The sequence below is a fragment of the Prionailurus bengalensis genome, chromosome B3, assembly GCF_016509475.1.
Source record: "Prionailurus bengalensis isolate Pbe53 chromosome B3, Fcat_Pben_1.1_paternal_pri, whole genome shotgun sequence".
Taxonomy (NCBI): domain Eukaryota; kingdom Metazoa; phylum Chordata; class Mammalia; order Carnivora; family Felidae; genus Prionailurus; species Prionailurus bengalensis.
In genome coordinates, this window is record NC_057355.1 from 69,668,735 (window position 1) to 69,680,922 (window position 12,188).

Below are 12,188 nucleotides of genomic sequence, written 5' to 3' on the forward strand. Positions count from 1 at the left end.
CACCTCTCCTTCCTTCCCCTCAGAGATTTCCCAGGGTTCGGGCTAGAACGAGTCTCAGTGTAGTCCCTCGAACTAGATTTCAAAAAGTAAATAGAGATCATGGAAGGTAAGCCACGATTTATATTTTCGGTGCCTTTCCTGCCCCTCTATTGACAGCCTTGTTTCCTAAAGTTTCCTGCTTCACTTTATTTAATGACAGCTTTGCTGAGATATAATTCACATCCATACAATTCACTCGCTTATACTAGACATTTCAATGGTCTTTAGTATATTCACACAGTTGTGCAGCCATTGCCACGATCAATTTGAGAACATCTCGCCACCCTGAAAGGAAACCTGTACCCATATGTATTGGTATTTCATTTCTTTCTATTGCCAGATATCCCATTGTATGGATATATTTATAACATTTTATTTTTCCATTCATCAGTCAATATCATTTTCCTTTCTTTAAACCCAAATTGTGCTTGCTTTTTTTACTTTAGGTAAAATAATTCCTGCCTAAATCGTATGTGTTTATCTTTAGCATTCTGTCTTATGGTTTGATGATCAATTTGCTGCCAACAACCTCCCAGAATTGCTAAAGCAACTGTCACCTACAGGAGCCATTTGTCATTCTCTTGGCCACCAGATCTGAATCCCCTTTCTTATGAAGTAGAGTCCTCTTCCTACTACCAAAGAGAAAATGGCAGATATTCCCTTTCCAATTTTCTTGCTCTAGGACATGGGAACACACACACACACACACACACACACACACACACACATACACACAATGGCCATGTTGATCATGAATACTCATGTCTAGTTTCTGAGTCAAAAACCAATGACAAGAATAAGGGAGCATGCAAATTCCATTGTTAGTGTTGGGTGGGAGCAACTATAACCGACTTCTAAAAGGTCGGTAACGTTGGAGGGGTTGGTACAAACCGCAGTGTCCTGGGCAGAGCACCAGCAGCAAGCCCTCACAGTGTCAGCTCTTCAACAGAACGGGAGGCCTGTTCCAAGCCCTCAAGCTTGAACCTGGTTCTCAGATGCTTCCAGAGAGGCTGTGAGCACCCAATGCATTTCTTTTTTAAAAAAAATTTTATATATACATATATATATATATATATATATATATATATATATATATATATATATATATTAGAGAAAGAGAGAAAGACAGAGACAGACAATGAGCAGGGGAGGGGCAGAGAGAGGGAGACACAGAATCTGAAACAGGCTCCAGGCTCTGAGCTGTCAGCACAGAGCCCGACGTGGGGCTCAAACTCATGAACCATGAGATCATGACCTGAGCCGAAGTCGGATGCTTAACTGACTGAGCCACCCAAGCACCTAACCCAATGTATTTCTAATACATTCCCCTTCTGCTTAAATTAGCCGAAATCAGTTTCTTATAACTTATAACTTCTTATCAGTTGCTTATGACTAAGACCTTGATTGATACGGTATCTTGATCCACTTAACTTTGCCAAATTTTGGCATTAGATAACCTCATTAACTATAAATCTCCTCAAAGCACGGATGGGATCCAATGTAAAAAGACACATTTAGGAAAAACATATGTAATATTGAGACTGTATATTTTCAGTGATTCTAAAAGCATTAAAAACAGCATGATATATATAAAAACCATGGGCCTTGAGGTCAGAGATCACTGCTTTTCATTGCTTATTTGCTGTGAAAACCTGAGGAGGTTACCCAAACTCTCTGGGCCTCAGTTTTCTCATTGGAAAATGGAAAAATGAGGATAGTAGCACTCTTTCCGTAGGGCTGTTTCCAGAATGAAATAATATGTAAAACACCTACCCCGTGTCTGACATGAATTCAGTGTTAAGTAAACGTCTGTAGTACCACCCACACAACTTACCCATCTCTCAGTGTCAAATCCAAACTCACCTCCTCCAGGAACTCTTTCTTTCAAAGTCAGGAAAAAGAGAATGAAAATTTCACTCCTGGACCCGATCCAACCAAGCGCACACTGACCCCAGTGAAACAACAACACCCTTCGTTATATTTGGCGTATTATTTAGCATGTTCTCTTTCCTCTATTTCTAGTACACTGTCTTTCTTGTGTGTATGTCTAGATTCTCAGCACTTCTTATATGTGAATTGCTCTCTATACATCCATGAAGACACAGAGTAAGTTGTTACGTTTGATTTTATTAACCCAAGTGCCCAAACCAAAAGAAAATGACTAAGGGCAAAACGCAAAGCCACTCAGCTCCCTAAGGGTAGGTCCGAGTTTCCAGGGACCGCTCCGCCAGAAAGCATGGGTGTGCCCGCTCTCTTGCGTCTGCAGGATGGGTGGGGCTGAGCAGGGGCAGGAACACACTGATGAGGAAACGGAACCTACACCACGGGACGCAGAAGCCCTGTGGGCCAGCGCACCACACAGACTGTTGGAGCTATCTGAGGGGCTGTACTCTATCTGATTCAACTGCCTCATTTTATACACACAAAAAGCGAGGCCTAAAGTGGTTAGCTGACTTTCCCGTGTCAAACAACTAGTGAGCGGTAGAGCGGGGATTAGGACCCAGTTCTTCCTGTCGAGGTCCACACACTTTTCCAGCAAACCATGGGTGAAAAGAAAAATGATTACAGACTTGGGGTGTCCTCCCATTTCGGCCTCTGGACGGCTTCCGATCCAGAATCAAAATTCCAGATGCCACCAGGACGTGTCCCTGCCCGTCCAGCTCCAGCTCTTGGCTGGCACCTGCGAGGCACTAAGTTCACCAGGCCTCTCCTCGGAGCGGAGACCTCAGATGATGGAAAATGAAGCCGCCTGCTTTCCTCTCCACTCGGAAGGGCAGCCACCTGAGGCCGGCAACCGCGACATGCCTTGGGAATATTTCAGAGGAAAGCCTGGGGTACCAACGTCAGTTATTTTGCTTCCAAACTGGATTATGCTTTCTTTTTTTTTTTTTTTTTCAACGTTTATTTATTTTTGGGACAGAGAGAGACAGAGCATGAACGGGCGAGGGGCAGAGAGAGAGGGAGACATAGAATCGGAAACAGGCTCCAGGCTCTGAGCCATCAGCCCAGAGCCCGACGCGGGGCTCAAACTCACGGACCGCGAGATCGTGACCTGGCTGAAGTCGGACGCTTAACCGACTGCGCCACCCAGGCGCCCCTCTTTTTTTTTTTTAATATTTTATTTTTTATTTATTTTTGAGAGACAGCACGAGTGGGGGAAGAGACAGAGAGAGGGAGAGGGAGACACGGAATCTGAAGCTGGCTCCAGGCTCCGAGATGTCAGCACAGAGCCCAACGCGGGGCTCGATCTCACAAATCGCGAGATCATGACCTGAGCTGAAGTCGGACACTCAACCGACTGAGCCACCCAGGCACCCCTGGATTATGCTTTTTAAATGAGATGTTGTCTCTTAAGGGACTTTGTTAACCTCTCTGTTCCATATTTTTCACATAAAAAAAATGCTAAGTCAGCTTGTCAAAAAGGAAGGAAATGTGACTTTGCTTTAGGCCAGCATGTTATAAAAGTCCTCATAATTCATCAAGTAGCACAGAGTTCATGTCTTTTATTCCCCTCACCTCTCCATTCCAACAACCATACAAGTTAAAATTCAACAGTTCCTAAGCCTCAGGGAGCAAAAATTGCTTTTCTGAAGTCCTAATAAACCTTGAAAATAATAAAGCCTTGGTAATATCCCTGCCACGCTGTCCTAAACCACAAAATTCCCAACACCAAAATGAATTCTATATGGAGCAAAGACTTAAACATTAAAAAAAAAAAAAAGTGTAAGTGCTAGAAGAAAAAATAGGTAGATCTTGTTGTATTTTACACCCTTAGAAGTGAGGAAGACCTTTATAAACATAGTACAAAACGCGTATGACTCCAAAAGTGTAAAGTGTCTGTAGAGTCAAAAACTTTGGCGTCAAAAGACAAATGACAGTGTGGGAGAAATATTTGCAACACAGCAGATAAAAGACTTCTTCCCCTGCTACAATGTACACTTTACAAATCAATCTTAAAATTTTCTGTGGTAAAATACACCACAAAAATGACTTCTGTGGTAAAATATACCACAAAAAATATTTTTAATCTAAGTGTACCCTTCAGTGGCATTAAGTATATTCACCTCGTTTGGCAACGATCAATGCCACCCATCTCCAGAACTTTCTACCTTCCCACGCCAAAACTGTGGACCCAGTAAACAGAAACCCCCATTCTGTTTTCTGCCTCCGGGAACTGACTACTCTATGAACCTCATAGAAATGGAATTATACAGTATTTGTCCTCTTTTGTGACTGGCTCATTCCACTCAGCATAAGGTCTTCAGGGTTCATCTATCCCATAGCATGTGTTAGAATTTCCTTCCTTTTGAAGCTGAACAATATTCCTTTGTGTGTCTATACATGTTCATTCATTCATGGATGAATGGATTTTAGAATGTTTCCATCTTCTGTGCAAATCGTTTTTTTTTGTTGTTGTTGTTTTTTTAATTTAAGACAAATAATCCAGTTAGTGGACCAACACGGGAGGTCTGCGTCTTGGTTCACACAGGGGGCTGCTGGAGGGGAGAAGAGAAGCCGGCCCAGACTGCAGCAGTCTGCGGGTCTGGGGTGACACCACCACAGATCTGAAGCATGACCAGCTTCCCTCACGTAATTCTTGCTCAACTCTGAAGCTGCTTCAGAGACCAAAGGGTTTCGTACATTTTTAATAGCCCCTGCGGCAGCCTTCTGCCACTCGGAGTACCTGCCTGGGCTGCCCCTCCAATTATCTCCCCAAGTACTCGTTATTTTCTTGGTGCCCGAGTTTGTAAGTGATCTGGTTACAAAGTTGCATAGGCTCTGGGGGGGCTGCTCCCACCCCTATTTCTTCTGTTACTTTAGTGTGCAATTTTGCAGGATCCCAGGGTCCTCCAGAAAGGTATACAACAGAAACATCTTTACCTCCACATCCAAGAAGGAAGAAGGCATTTTGTGTTTACTACCTTAGACAGAGGAAGAAAGCTAGGTAATAGGCTGGCAATTCAGGGAGAAAGACAAAATTAAAATATGCAGAGGGGAAAAAAAACCCAAAACATAATACTGTCATGTGAAACCTGCCCATTTGTGATAATAAAGTGATTTTATACTATTTATGCTATTAAGGCATTAGTAGTAACATGAATAAATACTGATATATTACCAGTTCAGGGTCTGAATAAGAAAGCAGGAATCTTTTCTTCCCGTTAACAATAATGCTTACTATAAGATACAAAACTACTGTATATAAAGGTGAGAGCTCCTTAATTGTAGGTACTACGAGCACACTGTTCCTTAGAGTTAGCAACTTGGCTTTAGAAGGAAAAAGAGCTTCAGTTAGATGATAAAACTGTCGGCTGTTCCTACCCTCACCAAGCCACCAGTTAAAAAATCATCTAAATATTGGGGTGCCTGGGCGGCTCAGTCAGTTATGCATCGGGCTTCGGCTGAGGTCATGATCTCACAGAGTTTGTGAGTTTGAGCCCCACGTCGGGCTCTGTGCTGACAATTCGGAGCCTGGAGCCTGCTTCAGATTCTGTGTCTCCCTCTCTCTCTGCCCTTCCCCCACTCACGCTCTCTCTCAAAAATAAACATTAAAAAGTTTTGTTCACAAAAATCATCCAAGTATTTCACCTTTCAACTGAAACAACTTTAGAATGACTAAAATTACTGTAATCCTATCAGGTATACAAAATTATAGACACCACATATTATCTAGGGCTTTTTTCTTTTTTCATTTTAGCATTAAAAACATCTGCTGTTAGAATGAGTCTCTTTCAGGGGTCCCCTTGGCATCTGTGAAGGGCTCACATTCCTTTCCTTTCTCGGAGATCTGTCAGTGGGGAGCTAGAGGGAGTGTTAAAAACAGACGAGGTGAGAAGCTGTGAGGTGGCTGTGAACCTTGCTGGACAACAATTCAAGTGTCTACTCAGACATCACCAGCAGGAGAGAACAAAAGAGAAATCCAAATAATACGAAGCGAACACATTTACTATCTATCCGCAAGGCGTTGTCCCTGGTGCCATAAGCACACTGGCCACAGAGGCGAAAACTGTGCAGACGTAACTGGGGCCTGAAGCCAGTGTCACCACGCATGTGTGTTCAATTACCCCACAGCTAACGAGGTGCTGAGCACGGGCTTCCTCTCTCACGAGGCACTGGCAGGAATCTCTGCTCTAGGGTACTACAAAGTGACACAGAGAGAATGTGCCTCCTAAAACGCCCAACTCACGCAAGGGAGCCTTATTCACCAGGCCAGGAGGAGATGTGCCTGACTGGACATACTGACGAGGCTGGAATCACAAGAACATTCTGCAGATGGGCCAGAGCCTTTACTCCTCGGGAGACAGATCTGGAAAGATGGAGTGCTCTGGGGTCTAGCCAAGAGGAACGGCCACCCTAATCAGGCGGGAGGAGTCCCATCCCTTCTTCTGCCCCTACCCACTGGTCATCACTTCAGCTCTCCACTTGCCCACTTCAGGGCAGATACCAGGAGCAGAAATTGCCTGTTAAAGTGTTTTGAGCTCTTTGGGAAGAGAAGCAGCTTTAAACCAATGAATCATCAAGACTCAACACGGAGTCAGGGGAGAAGCCAAAACAGTGAGAACAGTTCCCAAAACTGAACTGCTCTGAATCTAACCCATGAACATTTCCCCTCAGAGATATTTCCAGATGTGAAATAAAGGTTCCTTACTCTTCCCGGGACAAAGCCTGGTCCCAGCATCGAAATCACCCCTGTGCCACTGCCGTGTTAGGTGTCAGGCAAAGCACATGGTTAAAACATGCTCTGCTGACCAGAGAGCTCCATAAGGGCAGCGGACAAAAGCTGGAGCTGACGCCTCTTGAGGAACAAGGGAGAAGAGCCAGAACCCACACAAAAACCTAACAGCATCCCTAGCTATTTTCATCTATGCTTGTGGTTTTCTTTTTGTTTGTTTATTTATTTTGAGTGAGAGAGAGAGAGAGCATGCGCATGAAAGGGGCGGGGGAACACAGACAGAGGCAGAGGATCCCAAGCAGGCTCCATGCTGTCAGGGTGGAGCCCAACTGGGGCTACAACTCACTGACCAGAGATCATGACCTGAGCCAAGATCAACAGTTGGATGCTTAACCAACTGAGCCACCCAGGAGTCCCCATTTTCTTTTTGATGAGATACATGTAACTGGTAAAATATTTTACAGAGCATTTCACACAGCACTATGCCTGGGTGGCTCAGTGGGTTGAGCATCCGACTTCGGCCCAGGTCATGATCTCACAGCTCCTGAGTTCGAGCCCCACATTGAGCTCTGTGCTGACAGCTCAAAGCCTGGAGCCTGCTTCAGATTCTGTGTCTCCCTCTCTCTCTGCCCCTCCCCTGCTTGTGCTTGCTCTCTCTCTCTCTCAAAAATAAATACAAATGTTTTAAATTTTTCTTTTAAAAAGAGAGAGACACATTTTAGTCAGTACACCAAGGCCACATGGGATAGCATCTCTTTGTTAAAAGCATAAACTACATTTGAAATCTAAGGCACCCCTGAACAAGAGTTTTAAAATAAGAATTTCTGAGCCACAAATTGAGACCGTTAAAGAGCTCAACACAATGGTCAGTAATATAGAGTTCTGAAAACAAAGGCATGTATTATTTAAACACGGAAAAGTCACTGTATATTCATCTACCTGGCAATATGAAAAGATGGACACCTTGTCATTATAAATTACAGAAAACTGGAAGAGCAGTTAAGAATCATCTTAGCAAGCTTCCCATTACTTAAAGGCTGACAACTAGCCAGTGATGCACATAGTTCCTTTGCTCCTGTTCAGTTATATATCAAGAGAGGTACAGACAGACAGAAAGACACAAGAGAAAGACAAGAGTTGAAATGTAAGTCAGTTCACTATTCTTCTGCTGGATCTTCCAAGAACTGGATTTGATGAGGGGAAAGGGAAGGAACTCGAGGCTTCAGGAAAGATTTGTGCCACTTCTAGGTTCCCAGCAATCCCTAAACTGTGTGGGTCTTTAGAAGCAGCCTGAAGTGATAGAAATCAAAGAAACAGGTGTCTCAGACTTAGCCCCACAAGCCAGAGGCTCTGTGACCTTAATTAAGTTAATTAATCCCTCTTAACTTCCTCATTTGTAAAACAAGATTTTACACTATCTACTTCATGGACCTACTGTTAAGTTTGAGTGAAGGAATACATGCCCATCTTTTAAAAAATTTTTTTTCAACGTTTTTATTTATTTTTGGGACAGAGAGAGACAGAGCATGAACGGGGGAGGGGCAGAGAGAGAGGGAGACACAGAATCGGAAACAGGCTCCGAGCCATCAGCCCAGAGCGTGACGCGGGGCTCGAACTCACGGACCGTGAGATCGTGACCTGGCTGAAGTCGGACGCTTAACCGACTGCGCCACCCAGGCGCCCCATGCCCGTCTTTTAGAAGAGAGACCGTACCAGTGTCCTCTACATCTGCTCCCTGTTTACCACTTACAAACTTAACTGACCATAGTTGGCAAGTGTCCTATGTAGTGTGGTGGTTCTTGCTTCCTATTTAAAAAATTCTTGGTTATGGAGCAGTAATCATTAGAATTAGGTTTATTTAAAAAAAAAAAAACTCTTTTTTAAAAAAAATTGGAGAAATGTAAAATATTCACAGAACAAGTTATTTAAATATGGGCATCTAAATGAGATCCTCACAAAATCACTATCTAGAATATTAAGGGCAGTTCTTGGTAAAAGGGCGAAAGTACAATATAAAACATTACCAAGCACATATTGCCATACATGTAATCTAATCTCTGTCTAAGAGGGCACCTTAGTTGAAGTTCTGCCCATCTGAAATGCTTAGCTGTTCTAAGCTTAGCTCTCTCATGTTCTCTTTCAAGGGATAAGCTTGTCTTCCACTCCTAATTGAACAAATCAATCAACCCAACCAGACCTGTGACACGCAACACCATGTGTACCACACTCCGACTGATGGCTAAAGGAAAAAATGGACTCCCTGTAGGCCAGGGACTAAAGTCCATATTGGGCAGGAACTTTCTAAAATTCAGTAGTAAACATTAATCTAGCACCTATTTTCAGACTGACTGGATATATTGGTTTAGAGATTACCATGTAAATGACATAAGAGAAAAAAAAAAAAAACGAGCAGCCATGCCTATTTTAAAGGCTGAAACCAAATGTTAAACTTTTAAAATGGATTGGTTTTAAGGAGAGTAGAAATATTCATACTCATCCCAAGTAATACTAATTCTCAAGGAGTTAACACTACAATTTTCTATTAATGAAGAAGATAATAGAGCCAACCAAAACATCATTAATTTGGGACCGAACAGCACATTACAGAACATAAGGGGCTTTGGGCAGATTTACATTTCTAATTATGTTTTGCTTAATCTAATATTAAAATTACCTGCAGTATCTCCTACGCCTCATGGTGGGGTGACTTGCAATGTGCGAAGTGGCAAGCATGGTGATTCTGGGATGAGATCTAATTCGGTAACTCCCTCCTCTACCAATTACCTTAAGTCATCAAAGTTCGCACATTTCTTGTAAAGCTGAAAATCAGCCCACTGAGTCATAAGAAATGATCACAAATACAATCGGTCTCAGTTTTCTTGAGTGCTTTCCTCATAAGATCAGAAACAAGGCAAGAATGTCCTCTCCCACCACCTCAAGAACATGAAAGCAGGCTTGAAATGAAAGCTAGCCCTTGCTCTTGGTAAGGACATGTCAAAATCATGCAGGGTACCAGATGGAAACTCAGATCCACAGAAATCAGTAAAGAGCACTGGAAATGGGGAGTATGTGAATGATGTAAAAGACCATTTTTCTTCTTCTCTCTTCTTTCCTGACCAGACAACTGATATTTAAGGCAAAAATAACAACACTGTAAGGCGGGGTGCATTAGCATCTGCAGAAGTAAACAGCAGCACCAAGAGTAGCAAGGAGGGGAAGGGAATTACACTTACAGACAAGTAGTGGGAAGGCAAAATCTCTGCTCTCCTGAAGTTATTGTACGTATTTAATGAAATCCCCCCAAGACAGGATTGAGCTCTTTTATAAGTGGTAGATTGATTCTTTACAAAGTTCGAATATAAAAATAAACACAAAAGAAGAGCTAAGAACACACTCTAAAGAGCCGTGAGAAGAATCAAAACACATTTAAAAGCCTCTGATTAAAACAGTGCATAGCACATGCATACAGATATGCCAATGGAATACAAAGTCCAGAAATAGACCCATGTGATAGAGAGATACCTCAAACCACTGAGGCAAAGACTGCCTTTTTAACAAACAGGATTGGTACCACTGGATAGTTATTTGGAAAAAGGTTAAATCCATCCCTCAAACTGTAAACGAGAATAAACTTCAAAGCATCAGACATCTAAATATAAAATATGAAACAAGTTCTAGAAGAAAATGTAGGCAAATCCCTCTACAGCATGAGTACAGAGAAAGGCTTTCTAGCTATGATTTAAAGTCCACAGGTACCTGGGTGACTCAGTCAGTTGGGCATCCTGCTTTTGATCTCAACTCAAGTCTTCATCTCAGCGTTATGAGTTTAAGCCCCACATTGGACCCTATGATGGGTGTGGAGCTCACTTTAAAAAAAAAAAAAATCAGGGCACCTGGGTGGCTCAGTCAGTTAAGCACCTGACTTCAGGTCAGGTCATGATCTCACGGTTTGTGAGTTCAAGCCCCGCATCGGGTTCTGTGCTGACAGCTGCTGACAGCTCAGAGCCTAGAGCCTGCTTCAGATTCTGGTTCCCTCTCTGCTCCTCCCCACTCATGCTCTGTCTCTCTCGCATGCAAAAACAAATAAACATTAAAAAAAATCAAATCAAATCCATATACAAAATATATATACATACATATATGTATGGCTACATAAAAATAAAAGCTTTTTAGGTAAATATTTTTCTAGATATGTGTCCTAAGGCAAGGGAAACAACAGCAAAATTAACTATTGGGACTATACCAAAATAAAAAGCTTTTGCACAGTGAAGGAAACCATTGACAAAACAGAAAGGCAATGTACTGAATGGGAGAAGATGTCTGCAAATGATATTATCTACAAAGAGGTTAATATCCAAAATACATAAAGAATTTAAACAACTCAATACCAAAAAAAAAAACCCCAAATAATCTGATTTAAAAATGGGCAGACAGCCTGAATAGACATTTTTCCAAAGAATACATACAAATGGCCAACAGACATGAAAAGATGCTCAACATCACTGATCATCAGGGAAATTCACATCAAAACCACAATGAGATATGACCTCACACCTATCAGAATGGCTAAAATCAAAAACACAAGAAATTACAAGTGTTGGTGAGGATATGGAGAAAAAGGAACCCTCATGCACTGTTGATAGGAATGCAAAGTGGTACAGCTACTGTGGAAGATAGCATGGAGGTTCCTCAAAAAATTAAAAGTAGAATTGCCATATGTTCCAGTAATTACACTACTGGGCATTTACCCAAAGAAAATGAAAACACTAATTCAAAAAGATACGTGCACCTGTATGTTTATTGCAGCATCATTTACAATAGCACACATATAGAAGAAGCCCAAGTGCCCAATGATAGATCAATAGACAAAGAAGATGTGGTATATATACACAATGGACTATTATACAGCCATAAAAAAGAATGAGATCTAGCCATTTCCAAAACATGGATGGACCTAGAGAGTATAATGCTAAGTAAAAAGTCAGAGAGAGGCAAATACTATACGATGTCACTCATATGTGGAATTTAAGAAACAAAACAAATGAACAAAGAAAAAGACAAACCAACAACAACAAAAACAGACTCTTAAATACACAACAGCAACAACAACAAAAAAACACACTCTTAAATACAGAGAACAAACCGGTGTTTGCCAGAGAGGAGACGGGTGGGGTGGGGGATAGGTGAAATAAGTAAAGGGGATTAAGAGGAACAGATAAAATTAAAACTTCTACATATGCAAAACAAACTGGGAGAAAATATTTGTAACATACAACAGAAATAAAGGGTTAATACCTCTAATATGCAAAGAGCTTTTTAAAATGGAGGAAGAACAAGAATAAAAATCTTACAGAAAAATGAAAAGAGAATTCACAAAAAGATTATAAAGATGGCCCTTAAAATATGAAGAGATATTCAAGAGAATAAGAGAAATGCTAATTTGAATCACAAGGAGAGACTAGCCATCATTTGGCAA

General features: G+C 41.8%; 1 protein-coding gene across 1 annotated transcript in view; it reads right to left on the bottom strand.

Annotated features, from left to right (window-relative positions):
- The window catches only part of AVEN (apoptosis and caspase activation inhibitor), a 198,005-nt gene that overhangs the window by 39,289 nt on the left and 146,528 nt on the right, over positions 1-12,188 (bottom strand). The window lies entirely within an intron of this gene.